Source organism: Lissotriton helveticus, chromosome 3_1, assembly GCF_964261635.1.
Source record: "Lissotriton helveticus chromosome 3_1, aLisHel1.1, whole genome shotgun sequence".
In the NCBI taxonomy this organism is placed as follows: domain Eukaryota; kingdom Metazoa; phylum Chordata; class Amphibia; order Caudata; family Salamandridae; genus Lissotriton; species Lissotriton helveticus.
In genome coordinates, this window is record NC_136061.1 from 1,929,511,542 (window position 1) to 1,929,535,889 (window position 24,348).

General features: G+C 42.3%; 1 protein-coding gene across 1 annotated transcript in view; it reads left to right on the forward strand.

Annotated features, from left to right (window-relative positions):
• Positions 1-18,867: 18,867 nt before the first annotated feature.
• The window catches only part of CTDSPL2 (CTD small phosphatase like 2), a 384,035-nt gene continuing 378,554 nt past the window's right edge, over positions 18,868-24,348 (forward strand). Inside the window, exon 1 of the mRNA XM_078682962.1 lies at positions 18,868-19,012. The gene's annotated coding sequence lies outside the window, so the exon portion shown is untranslated. The remainder of the gene's footprint in view (positions 19,013-24,348) is intronic.

Consider the following 24,348-nt stretch of genomic DNA (forward strand, 5'->3'; position numbering starts at 1 on the left):
GGAAACAAGCTTCCGAGGACCGGTTTCTGGCATTCCAGCCGTCTTCAGCCCGGCTTGCTTGAATCCAGTGGCAAAGTGAGCAAGGGACTCACGTCTGAGCATACCCTGCCACACTTATGGCGGCCAAAAGCGGTACAAAAGGGGGTGGTGATGGACGGAGCATCTGAATCAATCAAACACTCACACCCAGTCAAAAGACCCGGGTTTAATCCATCACCCTTCTTTAGCCCACTCTGCCACCCCAGTTCAGACATGGCTATATGCAAATCAGTCTGACCCTGTGCCTCATGGGAACAGTCCAGCCCGAACTGCCAAGCCATGTCTTCCCTGGACCGGAAACAAACTTCCGAGGACCGGTTTCTGGCATTCCAGCCGTCTTCAGCCCGGCTTGATTGAATCCAGTGGCAAAGTGAGCAAGGGACTCACGTCTGAGCATACCCTGCCACACTTATGGCGGCCAAAAGCGGTTTGCATACAGCCATTGTCTGACCTAGGGTGGTGTGGAGTGCAAAAAAACGATGGATTTAGGCCCAGATCTTTGTACTGGGGTGAATGTAAGACATTGTTCTACATTCTGTCCATCAACTGTGGTTTTTGCATTTGGGTACAAAGTGGCAGAAAAATATGCCACAGGACGTCGCATTAGGCCATGTGTCTGTGTTAGGACTGAGAGTGCACAATTGTCTCTCACATCACAGAATAGTGCAAATTCTTTTGAGTAATCTGGCATACCTAATGCAGGTGCTTCACACAGACAGTTGCGTAATCTCAACAAAAAAAAATAATAGTAATAAAAACATTTATTAAGCGCATGGTTACATAGGAAAACAGTGCGTCCCCGCGCTGTGAATGCATTCCGTCAGAACTCCAGAGCAGGCCCCCCAAAACAGGAAGGAAAGAACAAGAGGCACCTAATACAACTAGACCTTGGGGAACAAATGTGTCTTCAATTTCAGCCTAAAGCGCTACTCCGAAGGTTCCATCCGAAGTTCAATTGGAAGTTCATTCCAGTATTTGCTTGCTAGGAACCTAAAGGACCGTCCTCCCATCCGTGCTCTTCGGTTACGAGGGACCACCATCTGCATGCTGCCCATGGATCTCAACAACCGTTTGGGACGATATATGGTCATCATACTCTGGAGGTAGGTAGGGCCACGCCCATGTGCGATGCGGTGGGTAATGCACAAGGTTTTAAACCGAATGCGTTCCTGCATGGGAAGCCAGTGCAAGATTTGAAGAGCACGCTTCCCAGATGACTTCCTAGGTAGTTTCAAAACCAACCTAGCCGCCGCATTCTGGACACATTGGAGTTGGTTCAGGCCCTTTTTACTAAGGCCACAGAGCAATGAGTTCCCATAATTCAGATGAGGAGTGACTAAGGCATGCACTAGGGTTTTCCTTGTTTGATGGGGAGAAGATCTAAGATCTTACAGAGGACCTTTAATGTGCCATAGCATTTCCCGGCTACAATCCCCACGTGTTGAGAGTAAGATAGGTTAGAATCTAGAAGTACACTCAGATTTTTCACCGTATCTGAAGGAATGGGCATAGTACCCAAATCAGCTGGCCACCAGGCTGAAGCCCAGACGGAGGGAGACGGACCGATTACCAAAAGTTCTGTCTTATTACCATTGAGGCGAAGACAGTTATTCTTCATCCAGCCAGCCAGTGCCACAAGACAGGAGGAGAAGTTCTCTGCTGCCACAACTGGGTTATGAGATAGAGTGATCACCAGTTGGGTATCATCCGCATACGAAACAATGTCCACCCCATAAGATTCCACCATCCTTGCAAGGGGCTCCATATAGAGATTAAACAACGTAGGGCTTAGTGTGGAGCCTTGCGGAACCCCTTGTCTAAGAGACCTGGGTTTGGATTTATACAGGGGCAGTGGACTTGGAATTTCCTATCAGCTAAAAGAGAGCCCATCCATTCATAGGCTTGGCCGGCTATCCCCATCTCACTCAAGCGTGCAAGGATCCCCGAGTGCGATACGGTATAAAAAGCCGCACTCAAGTCCAGTAATATCAGAGCGGCAGTGTGACCATCATCAACTTTGCGGCGAAGCAGTTCTGTGGAGAAAAGGAGGGCAGTCTCAGTAGAGTGATTCGCCATGAAACCCGATTGGGAGGAGTGAAGAGGATGGTTGTCCTCAACAAAGCCAACCAGTTAACCAATTTCTCCACTACCTTGGCGCAAAAAGGCAGGAGGGAAATAGGACGAAGATTATCTAACTGAGTCATGCTCAGGTTGGCCTTTTTTTATGGGAACAACCTGGGCCAGCTTCCATTCCTCAGGCACCCAACTTTCTTGAAATGACAGAGTGGCCAAATTGCCTATGTGGCAACTAAGAAGAGGTAGATGGCTTCTGAGGATCTTAACAGGGGCAACAACCATTGGAGATCCAGAGTGGATATGCGTGATTATTTTTATCAGCTCCTCCCGCGGAGGAACCTTGAATTCCTCGAGAGCGCCATTTTTCATGGGTCCATAGCAGGTCACCCTAGCCGGGGTAACTACTGTAGGGCTCTGCTGAAAAGATTCATAAATCTTCTCCACTTTACTCACAAAGTGGTCAGCTATGTTTTCACAAATCTCGGTGGAAGGAAGGTCTTCGGCCATAGTCGCCGAAAGAGATGTTAACTCCTTATAAATTAAAAAGAGCTCTTTGGATGAGTTATCCGAATTTTCAATCCTCTCTTTAATGTGATCTCTTTTCGCCTTTCTAATCAGGCTATGGTACGCCCTCAGGCTACTCCTATAGGATTCTTTGTGAGCAGAGTCATAATCTTTCCGCCACCAGCTTTCTAGGACCTTACATTTGGCCTTAGCTGCACACAGCTCCTCATTGTACCAAGGGGGTGACCTAGATCTGCGTGCAGGGGCTTTTTGAGTCCAAGGGGCCACCTTATCCAGGGCCTTAGTTACCCAATCCTCATAATCCTTCCAAGCTCCCATGAGATGCTGACTCAACGGAGGGATTTCCAGGTTTAAGGCAGAATCAAATGTCTCATGGCTGAATTTCCTCCAATTCCTGCGTCTAGGTGGAGGTGGACACTTAAGTTTTTCCCCTCTGATCAAGCCCAGCACACTAAATGGAATGAGGTAATGGTCAGACCATAAAATCCTGATAGGGGGGAATACTTTAATATCATCCCAGTTAGAAAAAATGGGATCAAGAAGATGTCCCGCTTGATGAGTTGGTCTTCCATCAGATAGTCTAAGCATCAGGGCTTTCAGAGAGGTAATTACGGATTGTGCCTCAGTACAGTTAGCATCCTCAAAATGTAGGTTAAGATCACCTACTATGAGGAATTTACTATACCGAAGGGCTGGCTGAGTCACCGTTTCAAGGAGGCTATCCGCAAATTGTAAAGACCCCCCGGGAGGGCGATAAATAAGATAGCCCTTAATGGTACACTCCGGAGAGACTTTGATGGAGAAAAGGCCCGCTTCGCAGTTACTAATCGATACTTGTTTCAAGGAGCACACAAGGTCAGTTTTATGAACAATAGCTATACCCCCCCTTTTTGAATTCCTCTGTCAATTCTTAGAAGGCCATATAGAGGAGGGAGTGCCTCCCGAATATCAGGGGCAGCGGCCTCATCCAGCCATGTTTCCGTAACGAATAGCAAGTCAGTTTGATAGTCAACAAGAAAGTCATGGATGTTCAAACACTGTTTTTTAAAAGAGCGGCAATTCAGTAGGTACATGGAGAGTTGATCTGTCCCCTTTATCATCTCCGACTCAGTGATAGGGTAGAAGTGACAACCTCTACACCTTTGGGGCATACAATCCGGCAGCATACCACGTGTACACTCTGCTTTGGGTATGGGACGAAGAAGAGCTAGTTCTTCACTAGAGTATCGCAACACTCTTACCCGTTCTGTGGAGGCAGACACAGGGGTCCTGGCCGCGTCAGGTCGTGGACGGGCGCAGACGGGCTTGCCTTGTGCGCGCCTTCGGCACGCACTCGGCGCGCCCGCTGCGCGCGTCCGCTGCCCGGTCACTGACCCATTTTCCTAAATAGGGAGTAGGTTAGTGAGAACTAGAGCGCTAACACGAGCGCTGGAGATGCAAGAAGTGGTGGGTTCCTCACCCTCCGCTCAAACGCCCACAATGTACGTGACGGAACGGGGCGGGATCAGAGAGCAGGTAGGGTTTAAGCCAAAGAATTGTAGTGCGAGCAAAAGAACAGTTACAAACAAATTACGATACATTTTTAAAAGAACAGTTCAGTCAAGCATAAAATATTTAAAAAACACGGGCCATACGGATATCACAGCTGCAGTGCGTATCGCCGGGGCGGTGTCGGGGACCTTCCGCATTGGCCGAGGGACCCGACAGGGATGCCCTCTATCCCCGTACTTATTTGCCCTAGCCATGGAGCCTTTGGCCGCCTGGGTACGTATAGATGCGCAGATGCGAGGATTTGTGTGGACCGGAGGCCTCTCGGATAGAATTGCGCTGTACGCAGATGATGTCCTTTTCTTCCTCACCGATCTGCGACGCTCAGGGCCGCGGGTGTTGGAAATAATGCGGGTCTTTGGAGAGGTCTCGGGCCTCTACCTGAACTTGTGCAAATCCACCCTGTGGGTCCTTGGAGGTGGTGCCGTGACAGACCCCTGGACATTGGAACTGCAGGTAGCGGTCGGTGGTTTGAAATACCTCGGAGTGTTCCTATCGGAATCAGTGAACCTCACATGGGAACACACCATACTGCCGGTGTGGGAGCGGGTTCAGGCAGACGTGAAAACTTGGTCTCGGATGCCCCTTAATATATTTGGCCGCTCCGCAATTTTCAAGATGGTGGCACTTCCGCGCCTCCTATATCAGCTGCAGAACTATCCCCATCCAGTCCCATCCCAATGGTTTCGGCAGGCAAACTCTTGGGACGGTTCCTGTGGGCTGGGGGGACTGCCAGAGTGGCGCTGCGTACGTGCTTCTTATCTACGTATTGTGGAGGACTCGCCACCTCGGACCTTCTGTCCTACTATCAAGCTGCTCAATTGCTCATCCTCAATGACTGGTGGTACAGTGATAGTAGTGATCCGGCCTACGCTTTAGAGCGCGTATTGATGGGTGAAAATACGCTCCACACGCTCCTCTACTCTGCTGGGCTACGGTGGAAGTTGCCTAGAGTTACAAAAACTGTCTTCGTTGTATGGCGTCAAGCGCTGCGACGCATGGGCTGGTGGGGTAGGCTTACTGCGGAAACGCCGCTGTGGCATAACGGTCGACTGCCTGCACTGGCCTCATTATCGGGCTTTGATGGATGGGACGCGATTGGGGTCTCGTTGCTGGGACATGTGATGTCCGGAGTTGCCCTCAAGTCGTTCCAGGAACTCAGTACGGAGTTCCACATGCCACAGACCCAGTTCTTCCACTATCTGCAGCTTCGGCATGCGCTGACACCCAGCATTGCCAATTTGGACTCGCTCCCCGAATTTAGCCCCATTGAGGCGAAATTGTTCATGGGCGATCTCGGAGATAAAAAAGTATCCCGCATATACCAAACGATGGTCACTTACTGCTCTTCTGACCTCCTTCCCCTGCGGACGGCCTGGGAGGCGGACATTGGCCCCATGGACGAGGATGATTGGCAGGAGGCCCTGGAATCCCCACGAGGGGCTGCCATCGCAATGCGGCTCAGGTTTATCCAATTCAAAATTCTCCACACGGCTTACTACACCCGAGAGCGACTGTGGAAGGCGGGACTGATCGAGTCGCCGGAATGCCTGCGTTGTGGGGTGGAGGTGGGCTCACTGCTCCATACTGTATGGATGTATCCAAGAATAGCTGGCTTTTGGAGGGGTGTGTGGAGCTGCTTGTCTGAAGTGCTGAGCTGGGACCTGCCACGCACCCATCGGTTAGGACTGCTTCATATTCTTGAGGGAGTGGGGGGGAATGTCTATAAACGCCATCTATTGCTATTGGGGCTTGTCCTAGCTAAAAGAGATCTGGCACGTGCGTGGAAGGACGAAAGAGCCCCTCCTCTGTGTGCATGGAAAGCAGGATTGGATTTTTGTATGGGTCTGGAGCGACCGATATTCGAAGCACGAGGATGCCCCCGCAAGCACTTCAAGATATGGAAGAGGTGGGCTGATTATAGGGAATTGACACTGGATCCCCCAGTCGAACCTGAGGAAGAGCTCTAGGCATCCACCTTTACATGGGTCTGTGACATGCACCATGCCTGCCGCACTATACCCACACAACGTTGTTTCTTCTACACACGTGCACAGGGTTAGGGAGGCACAACCGGGAGGGACGGGACGTGGGTGGTGGGAGTTTGGGGTAGAGGGGGCGGGGGGTAGTTTTTTATTGTACATGTTTTGCCATGTTTCTTGATCGGACTCAGCTCCAGCGATATATACTGTATCAAAATGCCTGGTGGTTTCTCCTGACTGTGGGGTGCCACATTGATCGCTCTGCTTGATTCATTCAATAAAAATATGTTGTGAAAAAAAAAAAAAAAAAAAAACACGGGCCAAATCGCACCGCGCTTCTCCCCTTAACACCCCCGTACTGAAGCTATCCCCAGAGTTCGCTCACGGAGATGACTGTCCCTACCACTGACAGCCAGCATCCACTGACTTTCATCATCCCATTCTACTGGGTCTCTTGCTCTCTTCTTTGTCAATTGTATCACTGGTTTGGCTAGTACTGCAATTCCCATAATCCATTGACTGCAATATCCTATGACTCCAAGAAACATCCTTGTTTCTTTCTGGGTATGAGGTAACTTAATATTTCTTATTATTTTGATTCTTTCTGAAGTCACTCTTCTAACTCCTCTTTCTATTTGGTGTCCCAAGTATTTGACCAAAGTTGTACAAAATTGTAATTTTTCTGGCGACACCTTATGTCCTCCTTCAGCCAGGTAATGCAATTGAATCAATGACACAATCATTTCTGGTTTTCGAGGCGACTAATAAGTCGTCAATGTACTGCACCAAAACAGACTGTCTGGGCAACACCAGAGATTCAAGACATTTTTTCAGAATCTAATTATAGATCGAAGGACTTTCAGTGTACCCTTGAGGGACACGATTCCAAACGTAAACATGTTCGTCAAATTTAAACGAAAATAAAAACTGGCTATCAAGATGCGATGGGATGGAGAAAAAGGCGTGGCATAAATCAATTACAGTGAACCATCCTGCGCTCCATGGTATCTGATAAAGGATTACTGCTGGATTCTGTACTATTGGACAACATGGTACAACAATTTTATTAATTTTCCTCAAATCTTGGACCACCCTATATTTGCCGTTAGGCTTCTTTATACCTATTATAGGGGAATTACAGGGACTACTGGAAAGAGGTTGTAGTGGTGCTGATCCACAAAAAAAGGTAATAGAAATGATCCAGCATGCTACAGGCATATATCCCTAATTGATGCCACGTGGAAAGTCTTGGGAGGGTAATTCTAGCACGCTTGGAATCTTGGGCTAATGACTCTGGTCTGGTATCCAACACTTAATATGGCTGCAGAAGGGGCATGGGTACAAACGAACAGTGCCTAAACCTGTCACTGATCATTGGTAAGTACATGAAGGCGAGGAGGGGGTCAATCCACCTTGCCATCATGGACTTATCCAGCGCATTTGATACAGTGAACAGGGGTAAGTTATGGAATTTAATGGGAAAAATGGGCTGCGAGGAGCCCCTTATAACCCTGTTGCGGAGATTGCATGCCTCTACTACTGTTGTTATCTGTTAAGGTCCTGGGGGTGAGAAGACCAGGAGTTACATTTTCATGTATTACTATGCCTTTAAGTGTTACATTGTAGTCGCATGCCAGTGCATGAGACAAGTTTATCTTTAAGTTAGTTCCACATTCTAGAGATAGCTGTCTTAGGTTTATGACTGTTAGAACTCATTGATAGCTGGGATTGAAGCGGTGGAAGATGCTATTCGTGCTGCTACTAATAAACTAAACTAAACCTACTTAAACTTCTCTACATCATTTACAACAATTTTGGTGACTGAGGAAATCACCACCTGCAACACGGATTTAATTAGGTGGTGTTTAGAACCCATTTATTTCTACGAATTTCGTCGTTTTCTTCGACTGAGAAAAACAACTTGGTATGTACTTTTAAAATTTTATGCATCCTGATTGTGCCAGCGGCTGTAACTTGTTGATGTGCTCTAATTGCACCTGCGGCAGTAAATTTTGTTCATTTACGGATCTTCCCGACCCTGCTTTGCTTATTGTACTGCATTTCGAAGAAGATTGTACTTGGTTTGTCATTCTAACATCTCCGATTCAAATTCTGTTTCCCTCAATATATTTTTTTAATTTTTAAACATACGCGAAGCCTGATTCTTCTTTGTTTATTTTCAAAGAGTAAGACACTCAGCCTACCGTTTCCTGGAACGTTCGTGTCCGTCTCCTGGAATCTTCGTGCACGGCTCTTTCTCAGCTGCTGATGACGTCGATGATTTGAGCTAACACTGCGCATGCTTAGTGACGCTCAATACGCACGACGTTGCACGTCCACGGCCATTTTGTGTAACTGGGTTGCCATAGTTACACACATACACGGAGACAAAATCAGAAACCTCGTTTGTTGTTTATTTCTCGATTTTCTTCGAAGAAATTGCAAATTATAAACAGTGATAAGCGGAAGTAAGAGATTTATTTTACTTTCATTATTTCAACATTTTCTACATGGCACTATTGTTTTGGGTGTTACAAAGAAACATATAACTTAGTACATTTAAATTTCCATACAAAACTCTTTTAAGCTCTTTCAATCTAATTTGTTCTCCATATTTCTATAAAATGCAATTTGATCCACCTACCAAATTTTTACAAGTGAAAGGTGATCCACCCATGCCATGGACAAGGTGGAAAGAAGAATTTGTGAATTATATGAGAGCTATTGATGGTGAGAGGATGGGTTCAGAAAGAAAAAAAGAGTATTTTACTTCATTGTCTTGGTTCTGAAGGACAAGAAATGTTTAGATCTTTACCTCAAATTACCTCTACCAATGAAGCAGGTGGAGATAATTTAAATCCTTATACTGAGGCACTTGCAAGGCTTGAAAAAAGATTTAAACCTAACTTAAGCATTGCGCTTAAACGTTTTAAATTCTATACCAGAAAGCAAAAGGAAGATGAATCTTTTGAGGATTTTTTGACTTCACTAAGGTCTTTGAGTTTACACTGAAACTTTGGCACTATTACAGATGAAATGATATGAGATCAAATCATTGTTCACACTAAATGCAAAAAAACTCAAGATAAGCTTTGGGTCATGGGTGATCCCAATCTAGCTGAAACCATTGCTATAGCTAAGGCGCAGGAACAATCTGATATGTGGATGAACACGGTAAAAAACAATTCAGAGAAGAAACACATAGATGAAGAAGTGTGTGTAGTAAAACACAAACAAGGAACTAAACAAGAATCTTCTTTCAATAAGACTAAACAATTTTCTTTTCAAAAGAAAAATGATTCTTTCAACCAAAACTTTCAAGGAATGTGTTTCAGATGTGGTAATAAGTTTCACATTGCTTCTTTTCCAGGTTGTCCGGCTTTAAAAAGGGAATGTAATAATTGTAAGAGAATTGGACATTTCAGCAATATGTGCAGAGATAGACGTCCTCAAGCACAAAATAAGGGATCTGTATCTATTATTTCTGAAGAAACTGTAAGCAATTGTAGGAACTTTGATTCTAGTGGTGAATCTAGCAATGAATCTGGTTTTGTTGTATCAATTGTTAATGTTCAATCAAATTTTCAGCGTAGTTCACCAAAATGCAATTTTTCTATATGTGAAATTGATGTATATTTGATGGTTGATTCAGGTTCTCCATGGACCATAATTACTCAGGAATATTTCGAAAGTACTTTTGGTCATTCAAATAAGTTAGGCAATATTTATGAATCTGATGTATCAGCTGTAAATTTTTCTGGTACAAAGATTGAAATGCTGGGGTTTTACAAAGTTGAAATTCAGTTTAAAAGCAGGAAAGCTGATATCCAGCTATACATTTCAATCAAAGGGATTAATGTATTGGGATGGTTTGACCAATGGAAGCTAGGCATTTTATTAAATCCCAGAGCGAAAGAACCGGTATCTTTGTGTGACGACAGTTTGATGAATACCGTTTCTGTAATTGAGCTATGCAATAATCCCATTGTAAATGATAAAGAATGTAATCTGATCAAACGTTTTAATACAGTTTTCTGTGGAAAACTGGGGAAGCTTAAAAACTTTTCACACAGTATTGTTTTAAAAAGGAATCATACACCTGTCATTCAAAAACTTAGAGGAGTTCCCATCAATATAAGAGATGAATTAAAGACCATATTGGATGATTTATTGAGGGAGGGAATTATAGAACCTATAGAATCATCAGAGTGGGTTTCTCCCATAGTTTTAGTAAGAAAACCGGATCAAAAATTAAGCCTGAGAGCGTTAAACTCCAACATAGTTATTGATTGTCACCCATTGCCAAATATAAATGAGTTGGTGTCAATTTTTGATGGTGCAAACATTTTTTCTACATTAGACTTAAGATCTGCCTACCACCAAATCGAATTAACGAAAGAATCTAGAAAACTTACGGCATTTATAACACCTCAGGGCCTGTTTCAATATATACGTATGCCTTTCGGATTAGCGTCTGCTGCATCTGTGTTTCAAAGGGTAATGTTCCATATATTCAGAGATGTAGATAAATATGTAAAATGTTTTCAAGACGATATTTTGGTATTTTCAAAAAATATTAACGAACATGAACATCATTTGCAGGAGGTATGTAAGAGACTACAGTTAAATGGTCTAACTGTGAAGGCACATAAATGCAAACTTTACCAAGAGTCAGTAGAGTACTTGGGACATACCTTATCAGGTAAAGGCGTATTTCCTAAAAGATCTAATGTGGAGGCTATCACCAATGCTCCGATTCCAGAAAATAAGGACCAATTATTATCTTTTGCTGGTATGTGTGAATACTACAGCAAGTTTGTAAAAAACGTTGCTAATAAGATGGAACCTTTGAGGAGATTGTTGAGACAGGGAGTTGAGTTTTGTTGGTCGGATGTACAACAACAGGCATTTGATGAAGTCAAAGAAGACATTGTCAAAGCTCCGAATTTAAAACCCTTTAGGATTAGCAAAGAGTGTATCATCACAGTCGATGCCAGCCTATATGGTTTAGGTGGAGTACTATCTCAAAGGGAAGGCAATGAGGAATGGAATGTAGCATTTGCGTCGAGAACATTGAATGAGTGTGAGCGTAAATATTCTGTAATAGAAAAAGAGTTATTAGCATGTGTTTGGGCCATTGAGCATTTTAGACTTTATGTTTGGGGATCTAAGTTTACGCTGAGGACGGATCACAAACCTTTGGTCAATATTTTATCTGTGGGAGGAGGGTGGAATTCCACAGCCAGGATCACAAGACTAACCTCCAGATTGCAAGAATATAGTTTTGTCACAATATATGTACCTGGGAAAAAGAATGTTACGGCAGATTGTTTGTCACGTTTACCATGCAAGGCGGAAGTAGTCAACATGGTTAAGGAGTGTGATTTTGTGTTAGCCATTCAGGATGTGTTACAAGGGAAATTCAATAGTATTTCTGAATCTGATTGGCAAGAGTGTGTTAAAAAGGATTCAAATTGGACGGATTTGTTGAATTACATTCAGAATGGTTGGCCTGACAAAAAACGTATCAGATCAGAATTGATTCCTTTTCACAATGTCATGGATAAATTGGAATTGGATTGTGGTTTCATTTTCAAGTCTGGGAAATGTATACCGCCAGAGGGCATGCAGGACATTATTTTACAAATTGCTCATGATACTCATCCTGGTATTTCGTCCATGAAACGGTTGGTTCGATCTGTGTTTTGGTGGCCAGGAATCGATAGATTTGTTGATAGAACTGTGAGGGAATGTCAAGAATGTGTATGTAAAGAAAGGATGCTAAAGGTGTATACTCCACCACTCAAAATAATTAAATGGCCTTCTATACCATGGCAGAAAGTTGCTTTTGACATATCCGGACCGTTCAACATTTTACCTGAGTCTTCACGCTATGCATTAGGGTATGTTACACCTACAACGCAACTTTTACGTAGCATTCCGTTACAACGCAGATTTTACAACGCGGGATCCATTACATCGTATGTCATTACAATGCATGGCATTACATCGCAGATGCTATTACAACGCATACTATTACATCGTAAGTATTGGTAAGTATTTAATTTTTTTTTATTTCATTTAATATTATTTTATTGATTTAATTATTATTAATTATAAAAAAAAATATTTATTTTTGTTTTTAAATATTATAAATTAAATATATTAATTTAAGTGATTTTTTAAATAAGTATGAGTATAGGAGTATATGTTTTGGGGTACTGAGGTATATGTTTTGGGGTGTTTGGGTATTTATAGGTTTTAGGGCAGGGTTTGGGTTTTGGGGTACAGGGGTGTTTTTAGGTTTTAGGGTAGGGTTTGGGTTTTGGGGTACAGGGGTGTTTTTAGGTTTTAGGGTAGGTTTTGGGTTTTGGGATACAGGGGTGTTTTTAGGTTTTAGGGCAGGGTTTGGGTTTTGGGGTACAGGGGTGTTTTTAGGTTTTAGGGCAGGGTTTGGGTTTTGGGGTACAGGGGTGCTTTTAGGTTTTAGGGCAGGGTTTGGGTTTTGGGGTACAGGGGTGTTTTTAGGTTTTAGGGCAGGGTTTGGGTTTTGGGGTACAGGGGTGTTTTTAGGTTTTAGGGCAGGGTTTGGGTTTTGGGGTACAGGGGTGTTTTTAGGTTTTAGGGCAGGGTTTGGGTTTTGGGGTACAGGGGTGTTTTTAGGTTTTAGGGCAGGGTTTGGGTTTTGGGATACAGGGGTGTTTTTAGGTTTTAGGGCAGGGTTTGGGTTTTGGGGTACAGGGGTGTTTTTAGGTTTTAGGGCAGGGTTTGGGTTTTGGGGTACAGGAGTGTTTTTAGGTTTTAGGGCAGGGTTTGGGTTTTGGGGTACAGGGCTGTTTTTAGGTTTTAGGGTAGGGTTTGGGTTTTGGGGTACAGGGGTGTTTTTAGGTTTTAGGGCAGGGTTTGGGTTTTGGGGTACAGGGGTGTTTTTAGGTTTTAGGGCAGGGTTTGGGTTTTGGGGTACAGGGGTGTTTTTAGGTTTTAGGGCAGGGTTTGGGTTTTGGGGTACAGGGGTGTTTTTAGGTTTTAGGGCAGGGTTTGGGTTTAGGGATAATTAAATTATATTTACCATTTTAAAATTAATTGAAATATATTTAATAAATTAAATTAATTATTTTACATTAATAACATTTTTTATTAAATTAATTAAATTAAATAAATTAATATTATTAATTTAATTTAATTTCATTATAAAAAATATGTACATTAAACTAATTACTTTTTTTAATTAAATTAAATTAATTACAAATTTTATTATATTTACATTTATTAAATAGATATTATTTTATTAAATTAAATTAATGACAATTTTTAAATGTCTTTTAATTAAATTATTTAAAAAAAATTATTTACAATAAACTAAATAACATTTTTAACAAAAAATTCAACTTACCTATACTTACGATGTAATGCCATGCGTTGTAATAGCATCTGCGATGTAATGCCATGCATTGTAATGACATCCGTTGTAATGGATCCCGCGTTGTAAAATCTGCGTTGTAACGGAATGCGTTGTAATACAACGCGTTATACTGACACCAATCCTGCATTAGTGATAGTAGATTATCATTCCAAGTGGCCTGAGGTGAAGTTTGTTCCTAGGGCTTCCACTGAAAATGTTATTAGTTTTTTTAAAGAAGTGTTTACTAGAGAGGAATGTCCTGCTGTTCTGGTCTCGGACAATGGTGTTCAGTTGACGTCTACTGAAATGGCCAATTTTCTTAGGAGTTGCAACATTATTCACAGGTCTACTTCATTATATGAACCGCATGAGAACGGCCAAGTTGAAAGGTTTAATCGTGTTTTGAAGAATTTTGTGGTGGAATCAGTCAAGTCTAGAACACATTGGGTAAGTTCTTTGAGAGAGAAGTTATGGACTTATCGCATCACACCTCACACTGTCACTGAAGTAAGTCCTTTCAAGTTGTTCAAAGGTCGTGATCCAGCATCTAGAATGCTACCCTGGTGGTTGAAGGAGAAGTGCAATCAGTTGTCAGTGGATAATATTAACATAGAGGATGTTGCTAGACGTGTGGAGAGTAAGCAATTTAGAACTAAGGAGTGGTATGATAAAAAATGGAACACTAAGTCTCAAGAATTTCAAGTGGGAGAATGGGTGAGAATCCTTAGAGCAAGTTTGCTATCCAAAGGTTCTAGTAAATTTAGTGATCCCATTCAAATCAAAAAAGTATTCTCCAACAGTGTGATGACACAAGATGGTAAATTTTGGAATGTTAAGAAATTAGCAAAATGTACTATCAATCATGATGAAAGAGTTCCATCTAATAAGTCAACTGTTTTGGTTGGAAATGACTCCATTGCTCATAGGGTGAAAGATTTCAAGCGTGTTATTAATATGCCTAAAAAGTATGTTAATTAAACTTACATGTTAAGTCTGAATTTACATGTTAAAACCTTATTGGTCTTGTATATAGTTATAACATTGTACTTTCTCTTTTTCTTTCATTTTATAATAAGGGAGATGTGTTACATTTTCATGTATTACTATGCCTTTAAGTGTTAAATTGTAGTCGCATGCCAGTGCATGAGACAAGTTTATCTTTAAGTTAGTTCCACATTCTAGAGATAGCTGTCTTAGGTTTATGACTGTTAGAACTCATTGATAGCTGGGATTGAAGCGGTGGAAGATGCTATTTGTGCTGCTACTAATAAACTAAACTAAACCTACTTAAACTTCTCTACATCATTTACAACACCAGGTCAATTGTTTCAACGGAGGGGGTTCGTCAAGGGTGCATCTTGGCCCCCTTTTTATTCCTTATATATATAAATGGCCTGGAGGCTTTTCTTTTGGAGCAACAACTACACTTTCCAGCACAGGAAGTAAATCAGTACCCCTGCTGTCATATGCAGATGACACTGTTCTGATGGCCTTGAAGGCCAATAGCCTTCAAAAAGCCTTGAATGCCTTTACTGACTTTATGTTGGCATTAGCATTGAAAGTAAATTTTAGTAAATCTTTTATTTTGGTGTGTGGTCTTAAACAAACAAAAACAAGGAAATTTGTGGTGAAGGATAAGATAATAGACAAGGTGCACACATTTACTTATTTAGGGAATGTTTTTAATAACAAATTAAATTGGGAGCAACTGATTGTGGCCAGAGTCCAACACACTAGCAGAGCAGTGGAGGGACTGTTCCGCTTTGCTTGTAAGCTAGGACATAAGCCAGTAGCAGAGATGATAACGCTATACAAATCTAAATGTTTAGCAGTAGCCACTTTCGTGGCAGGAATATGGGGACATCACAAAAGCAACCAGCTACAAATCCTGGAAAATAGATTTTTTTAAAAGGTTATTAATGATCCCTGTTAGTTCCTCCAATGTTTTTAGTCATCTAGAAGTGGGGTTGGACTTTGTAAGGGATAGAATAAATATTGCACGTTGATCCCCTGGGGAAAAGTGTGTACATCAGAGGACTTATGATTTTCAAGGAGTGTTCTTAGAGACTGCATGTCCCTCGAAAAGGCTCTTGCCATTCCCTGGCTCCGATATGTCAAAGAAAATCTTTATAAGATCGGGTTAGGGCATTATTATGATAACCCCGACAGTATTAAACCTAATATGAAATTGATGATAAAAAATGCCTATTATGCTGATTTAAGTATGTCTAGTCGGGATTGCGAAACACGCGCCTGTGTAGATGGACGCCCAAACCATCCGCAATTTTAACTGTCCTTTACTCTCCAAGTTCATTCACGATTCCTTATGACCAGATTTCGACTCTGCACATTGCACTTTCTTGTGGCTTTCCTAAACAGGTGGGTTGATGTGAGAGACTAACTCCCTGTCCGTGCAACAATTTAGCCGAACAAAGCACAATGCACTTTGTATTGTTCTGCAATCTCTACAAAGATCCAAGGACACGTTTTATCAAACCTGTTTTGCGTGATATTAAACCCTGTTCCTATCAGGAGGGTTTTAATTTCTTACGTTCTTTATCTACTGCTGCTATTTGTATTGCCATGCTTAACTTTACTCGAACTGCCTTATCAATTAGGAAACGGTAGGAATCGTAATATGAAATTAAGCTTTTAAATGATAAATTAATTATGACATTTTTGCAAGAGGATGATATATGTGTTGAAATCTTAAAATTGTAAAGCTTGATCGTGTATTTTGTGACAGTCTTTTTGTATATGCTTTCTTTTAAGAACTATACTATGTATACATGTAAACTTTTATGATTCTTAAGAATAGAATACAGTTATTTTGACTGACTGACTGAGTGCGGTTCTTATCAATTTCGTCTGAGGCTATAAAGCACAAACAATAATTCCGGAGTACACAAATTACCTGCACAGCTTTACTGACAGGTTCCGATATAAGGCAAGGCCCTCAAACACTTAGATCGGAAGTACGGATCAGCTTGTTTCTCAATTTTGCAACTGAGTGATTGGCGACCCCCACTAAGGAGGGATTAAGGTAAACAGGAGGAAGACAGTGCACGTGCATCATAAGCTCAAAGTATTCCCAAGAGACAAAGGGAGTGAGAATATCAGAGAAATGCAGTTTTAGGGCAGAGAGGAAAGGTCAAAATATGAAAAATGCAATGCTGGGGGATGAACTAAAAGCAGACATTGGGCACAGTGGAAAATGTAGAGCGGGAGATAGGTCAGGGAGAGGAAGCCAACAGTAGATTAAATTGGAAGATGGATTGCAGGGAGAGGAGGGGTCAAGGAGGAGATGGCCTCTATTGTTTTGCTGCATGATGGCCCCTGGCAGGAGTTAAAGGAACTGGGCCATAAGGCGGAAGAAAAGAGATAGGTTAGCAAGGGATTTAGGTGGCTGCCCAGGAAGGGCCAGTGGCATTATGAAGATGATGACCGTGCAAAGGCATCGAGAGGCCGCGGCGAGCACGAAACGTCACAGGCCCACTAAATGTAAAAATAGTGTGCCGAAGACATGATAAATAAACCCCAAAGTAAAGACACATGTAACAAGCACGCGGCCACGCTAATTGTAAACAGATGGCTCCTGCACGTCATTAGAAATAAAACAGGCGGCCCCTGCATGTGCCGCTGCTCGAAACAAGCACGAAAGTGAAAGCTCATTTGAAAACAGATGGCCCCTGCACGCGCCGCTGCTCGCTCCCGCAAGGTGGATGCCGCCACATGCCCGAGTGTGTGGTAAAGAGCAAACCAATTTTTAAAGGTCATCTTCTAGACAGCGCATGCGCGCTGCATAGGCGAGACCTAAAAATATCAGCTCAACTAACCGTCAGGAAGCTGTACATGGCAGAGTGACACACACCAAGTCAAACATCCTGGCAATTAGGTGGGTGATGGTGTCCCCAACAAAGATGGGGAAAGCAGGTGACAAAAATACCCATCCCGCAGGATGAGAACTATGCATAAACGGGGAGTTGAGAATTAATGAGCAGAGTTCAGTTCCTGGGATGCGCTGGACTGACACTCCATAAAAACAATTCTCAAACTAGAGACTGTACAGCCATCGCGGTCCTCCGGAGTGAACGCAAAATACTGTTTCTGTTGTTTGGCACCCAGGCACATCCCCAGCATTTATGGCACCGAACTCTGCATGCAGACACAGACACACCACATGCTGTAACTGCAGCATGGCCCATTGGCATTCTGTATCAGTGAATCGGGACAGACAGAATGACAATGGGCTAATTGATAAGTCTGGGAGGAGCTGTGGAAGGCTCGTCATTTGAAAGAGTGCGAGCTGGACTCAACAGTGACTGCTGTGAATCCCCTGAGGCTTCTCAAAGGGGTCATCGCAGCCAAGCTTCTCAAGGGGGTCATCCTTGCAAATGCCTGAATTATGGACAAAAGGCATCCGTAAAAAGAATTATAACGGACAACGGACTAGACACTAAAATTACGGACCGTCCATGAAATTTACAGACTGTTGGTCACCCTATTATTTGCTCGCTTTTTTCAACATTTTCTCTGGGAAGAACACCTCCCCACCAGCCCTGACCACCCCACCAAACTCCTAAAAAACAGAATCGAGCTCACTCTCTACTCTTCCTGGAATTCTGGGCTAAGTACTGTTACTTCCTTCTCGTTTCATTGACTCTAGCCTTCACTGGAGAGCAGAATGTGTGGAGAACAGAAACGACAGTGTCTGTGGCAATGAAATGGACAGTATTCGACAATCTTAAAATGTTTGTACTTTAAATTGCACAAGTGGATAACCCCTCCTCCCTTCAGGCCCACCCATAATTCTTGTAAATGTATATTCAAACTCGCGCCCGGACAATAACTTGGTGAACTTGTTCCCCATGATAACCCCTTCACCTAATTTCCGAGTCTTCTCCTGGGTACATTGGGCACCTTCACCGTTCGTTCTCACACTCACATTCCGTAACTCTCCCCTTTTGGCCGGAGTGCCTTGTTTTGCTTTGTACAGCCCCGCCCACTAACTCCGCCCAATACATGACTTTCGCCATGCCTTCCTTCAATATTGTACCTTGTAATTCCGCCCACTGCACCACCTACTTAAGTTAAGGGCAGTCTCTAGAGGCCCCGCCCTCTGTTTTGTTAACCATCACTGCTTTTACATTATGTTGCACCTCCACCGACCACGCCCCCCACGTTTAATAGCCTAAGCTAAATTTTCAGGCCCCGCCCCCTATGCCCTCAAACCCCGCCTCCGATGCGTGCCTGTGACGTCTCCCTCCTTTGGCGCCCCGGAGGTCCCGCCCCCCTAGTTTGCGCACATGCGTGTTGGTGTCCATCCGGGTCCCGGCGTGTGGTGTCGCTGTTCGGTAGGCGGGAAATGGCGCCCAAGCTGTAGCCGCTAAAGGAGGACTAGAGGAGCGACAGGGGCAGAGGGCGCCAAGAGCAGCGCCAGGTACGGGGCCTAGACGAGGTAGCCGGGGAGAGGACGGGGCTTGGGTGGTCATTACAAAGGGTTGGAGGCTATAAGGAGAGACAGAGACCAGGTGAGGGCCCTGGTTAGGTACAGAAACCCATACATAGATGAGGAGGTACAGTATATAGGAAGATATCTGTGGATGGCGGACAGTGGTTCGGCGTATAGATTTACTAGTCGAGGGGCCTTGGAAATGGGAATAAATGGGTTCTTCAAAAGGGGCGGGGACAGGGAAGTAGCTCACCGTCTCCATGCACCTAGCGGTATAGGAAGATGTACTTAATGTCCAGGTGGGAGAATCTGAGGGGGTGGGTAACCTGACCAAGAAAGCCTAGTGGTAGTGTAGGCAGGTGGCTTGTCTGGACGCTGGATACGGGAGGAATTGTCTATCAGACTGCACATGGGAGACTGCACATAGTGAGCCCAGCATAGGGGCAGGAGAGGTGAAGCTCTGTCGGGTTTATAGTTTCTGTGTGTTACGTTTTCACTCTTTCGTGTGTTTTGAACACAGTAGCCCATGTTTATATATTCTAATTTGCAGGTGCATGCATGCTATTTCTTTTTGAAGTGCAGTTTTACATGGTGCCCAGTTGGTTAAACGTGACATTAATCTTCACTTTGAAAACATTTATTGTAGTTTTATGGACATGGAGTGAGTCAGTATGCTGGATTGCCTGCGAGCATATCGAATGTCTAGTTTGTTATTGTAGTTGACTGAACGTGTGCAAAGCACCTGTGTGTAGTTTAGCGTATGTAACACGCATTGTTGCAGTCTTGCTAACTCTCACTCGTACGTATTGAGTTGAACGGCATGCAGTTGACTCTTCTCAGTTGTGAGATCTTATTATTTGTGTACTGCTCCAGCAATTAATTGAGCAGCTAGTTAAAGCTGCAGCAATATGCTTTTGATAGTCGAACGTGACCTAGTGCTGTTTCTACATCACTGGAAAGTTCCAGTTGTCAGTGAAGTTTGTAATATTCTGGCGTCTGTGCGGTAGAAGCTCGACTGGCTGCTTGGATGTCATAAACTCCTTACACTACGATGAAAGCTTGTATAGAATTACTGTGATTGGTTATTCGCTGAATGTCACCCCGATTTACTGTTAAGACAATTTTATACAAGTGCACTGAGAAGTCTGATTTGTCCTTGCTGGTTAATTGTTTCATTCAACAGTATATTGTTCTTTGAGGGTAACTTCTGCAATTCATCCACAAAACGTTATGTTAGGAGCGAATGTCACACCACTATTGTGTGTTGTCTGTCAAATCCTTTTGATTTCCACCCTCCTGTGAGTCTTGTTCTATATTATTTTATTTGAAAAGTTTTATATAGCGCTGGATAGACCCGAAGGTATCAGAGCGCTTTACATGAGGATCAGCGAATTGTAAGTTACAAAAGTTACAGTAGCAAGAATGGCATAGGAGAAAAACAGTGATTTAACAATAACATGAGATTGTTAGCGCACAACATATTGCTCATGCCCTTTCCTTCAAGAGACAGCAAATATGAAGTCAAACCATAATCCTGTTTTTAATCAATGTCTTGTAGCATTCCTTTTTTTCGAGTGGAGTTCCTCAGTGGCTTGGAATTATGTTCCTGATTTGTGTGATCCTCATTGTACCACCTTGCTTGTCTCATGTCACCGTCTGTTGATTTTATGTTGTAGTATGCTCCTATCAGTTTCAGGAATACTCTTGTTTTATGTTAAAACAAGAGTATTCCTGCTTGGGTCAGTATCACACAATCTTCTATACTTTTCTGGTATCTTTTCATTTATCGAATATACTTTTATTTGTGAGGGGTGTTCCCCCTACAACTTGTTATGACTTTGTCTTCGCAGAATGGAGACACAGATTTGAATTATTACTGCAATAACAGCCGTCTAGTCATAGGTTCAGTGGGACTCGAATATATGTGTAGATTTGTTACTTGTAGTCTTCAATTTCAAAGATTTCTACTGCTGGCTGGTGTGTGATCCTCTCCACAGGGTAACACAAACATCCATGAAAGAAGTTTGGAAGCATATGTTTCAAAATGAACAGTTGTGTTTAGATTATTCAAACTTGCATGAGGAAATCAGTTTGATTTGTGAACTGTGGTCACAGTTTTGATAAACCCAATTTGGAGCAAATATTGTTGTCAGTCCTATGGCTGAGGGTCTAGAGAATTATTAGAACTGGCTGATAGGCTAAATTAAGCAGTGCAGCTACACAGTGCACGCACATTGTCAAGTTACTATTGCTTTAGGTCTTTTTCTTTGGACTCCACTGACTTCTGCTGAAAATCTTGAACAAAGCTTCCACATAAATCATTTGTCAGTACAATGATCATTGTTGCTGCTGTTTTTCATTTCTCTGGGTCTTGAGTTTGAGGGTCCTACTTTAGAATGCAAGGATGGTAACAAGACAGTTTAATACGGTAAGGAAAGCATTGCAAAATAGTGGGTTGTCTTTGTGTTGGACAAGGTAATTTTGCTCGAGGTGTTATGGTCTTCTTATTACTTTGCTGTGTTTCCAAATGCTTTGGTTCTATATTTGTGTGCTTTCCATTCTGTAATAATGAACCTAAGTTTTGTGATTATAAGTGACATGCTTCTTGAGATTTTTTTGTTTTAACAATTGTCACACACCCCCTTCTTATGGAGATTGATTGGTTGTCATACCATTTTGCAAAGTGGAATGGGTAAAGCAGTGTCATCTGTGACAGAAGTTAGGTGTGAGGCAGTCTGTGCTTCACTCTTGTCTTGGTGGTTAAGGATTTGAACTATTTTATGTTCAGCCAGAGGTGGGAGGAGCATTCAGTTTTCTACCAGTGGTTGTGCTATGTGCTGTTGTTTCAAAGGGAAGAAATAGGAAAGTTGCAATCTTCAGCATTCATCTGTTGCTGCATGGAGATGCACGGTTGCCGCCCATCCTACCACATCGCCTTTGTCACACAGGCAGAGGACAGGTATAGCTCAACTCATCAGTGTAGTTGTCAAACCATTTGGATAAGGAATCGCTACTATTCCCCCTTCCCCCCTCCCCATTAAGGGTTGTATATGGAGGAAGTTGTCGCTTGGTAAAAGATTATGTGGTATTATTGCTGGGGACATTACAAGTGTCTTATTATTTTTTTATCTTCACATTTTGTTCAGTTTTTCAAAGTAAAATGCAAAGTACAACATAGCAGCATATCTCCACATGTTAACAATTACAATAGTATTAATGTGTGTGGGGCAGCAAGTTACAACAATTGAGAAATTTCAACATATATCACCTTATCCGTAGGTAAGGGAAACAAGACTTTACTCCTGCTCTCCACACATATATCATAGGTCTTGGTGGAGAGGTGGGAGCAGATGAGAACCAAGAGGTCGCACTCCCCTGACTTGTTCATAATTTGTTATTAAAAAAGTTTGCTTTTCTCGGTGGCCAGAGGTTGACTACCAAAGTGCAATCCCAATGATTAGCAGTTTATCCAAGTGGTCGCACTCGTGCTATAGTACACAAGACTTCCAATTCCTGCCATCTTTAGTAAATTGGCAGATGTCCCCATTACCTTTGTGAATATAATACCGTTTTGGGTAGCATTTGCACAGATATTTTCCATTTCTTGACTGTTAATTTAATTGCTTTGGGGGGGGGTCCCAATATTTTATTTTGCACAGATTGTGCAAATGTGACTTTGCATTTGGAATTTCATTGTTCTCAATAGCTTACGGCATGAGAGTTTTGTGCTTATTAAATGTAGTGGAACTGCTGGATCATATCACGAAGACTTAACATAAGTTGCACCCTCTGTAAGTGTGTGATGGTAATGATAGAAACATCAAATTTATTAAGAGTTCGCGAAATAAACCGCTGCTGTTTGAAAGGAGTTTCTAGCTCTAATACATAAATATGGAAGCAGACATGGTCTTTTAACCCTTCCCTAATGGAAATCTGGAGAACGTAAATCAAGGTCTTGTAATCTTAAACTTGATCAGATAGTGTTCTTCAATTGTGATTGCCGCGCATGGATGTACTTGCAAGATCCATCAGAATAAATGTACCCCCTATTAGAGCATTATAATTTTAACTGTTTTGTGTATAATAATCATTTAGCTGGGTTGAAACTATTACTAGATTTAGTTTCTTATTACAGTGGAAAGTCAGCTTAGTGGCTGTCTAGTTATAGATAGACTCTGAACTACTTGTGTTGATGTACATACCTCTGTTGGAGGTAATGATGTTTTGTCTTGTCTTTTGTTACCCAAGGAATTACTTGGTTTGTACAGAGAAGATAATTAATTATGTTGGTGACTTTATATTAAGTCCTTGAGCTTCCCTGTAAAGCAGATACAAATGTTAGTTCTATCCAGAGCTAGGTCAGTTTGCTTTTCTCAAGATAGCTTCACACCAAGGATCCAGTAAGAGCGGCATATGGTGGGGTAGAAAGTTATTTTCACTTTTTGCAAGAGGCCTCCAAACAGAATTGCAATGCGTTTTTGGCAAAATTTCCGTTTACAGACCTAAAACCGGCACAGTGCTTACATATGAAGTTCTATTTCTTTAAAATTGAATTAGACAAGTGCGTTCTAAACGTAGTACATTTCTTAACCCAATCATCCCCTATTTCGGAGGGGGGTCACATCAGAGTTGTGCTTCTTTAATGTTACCATTATTGGAGGATGTGACTTTAGTCTTGCTAGAGACCTACTTTAATAAATCAGGAACCAGTAGTTCGATATTTAACACTTCACTACGTATGCAGTTTAAATCAAGTCACTTTAAAAACACAACCATGTGTGAAAGTGTAGTAAAGAAATATCTTTCTGCTAATGTCTATTAATTTCAGGAAACTGGCCAGAAGAGCTCAAATCCAGCTTCTTGTTTCTATTGTTTAAACAGTAGTTGTAATTCTATTCTGTGACCTGCCTTTCGCACTGCAGGCTCTCGCAACCGATATTGTGATGCAACAACTTAACTAATGCTTTCATTTTCTTGTTTATGATGACTAGTGATGTCACAACTAAATTGATAAGAACGTTAGTTATTGTTTTTTATACATACATTGCATGCTCTTCGATATGAGCATGTTAAGTTCAGTTGGTGATTATGTTCAGCAATAGAGAACTGGAACACACAAAGCTAATACTGTTAAACTTTATTATGAAGCATGGTAACAGTTAGAATCTAAAGTAACTAATTTAGAACAGTACATTACTTAGATCCGAACACTTTGGTATATCTTCTCATGCCAATGCTTATTTTTTACCTTGGGACTGCTTGTTATTAATATAATATGACGTAAAAGGGCTTCCCACCAAGTAAATGGTAAAATAGTGTTTAAT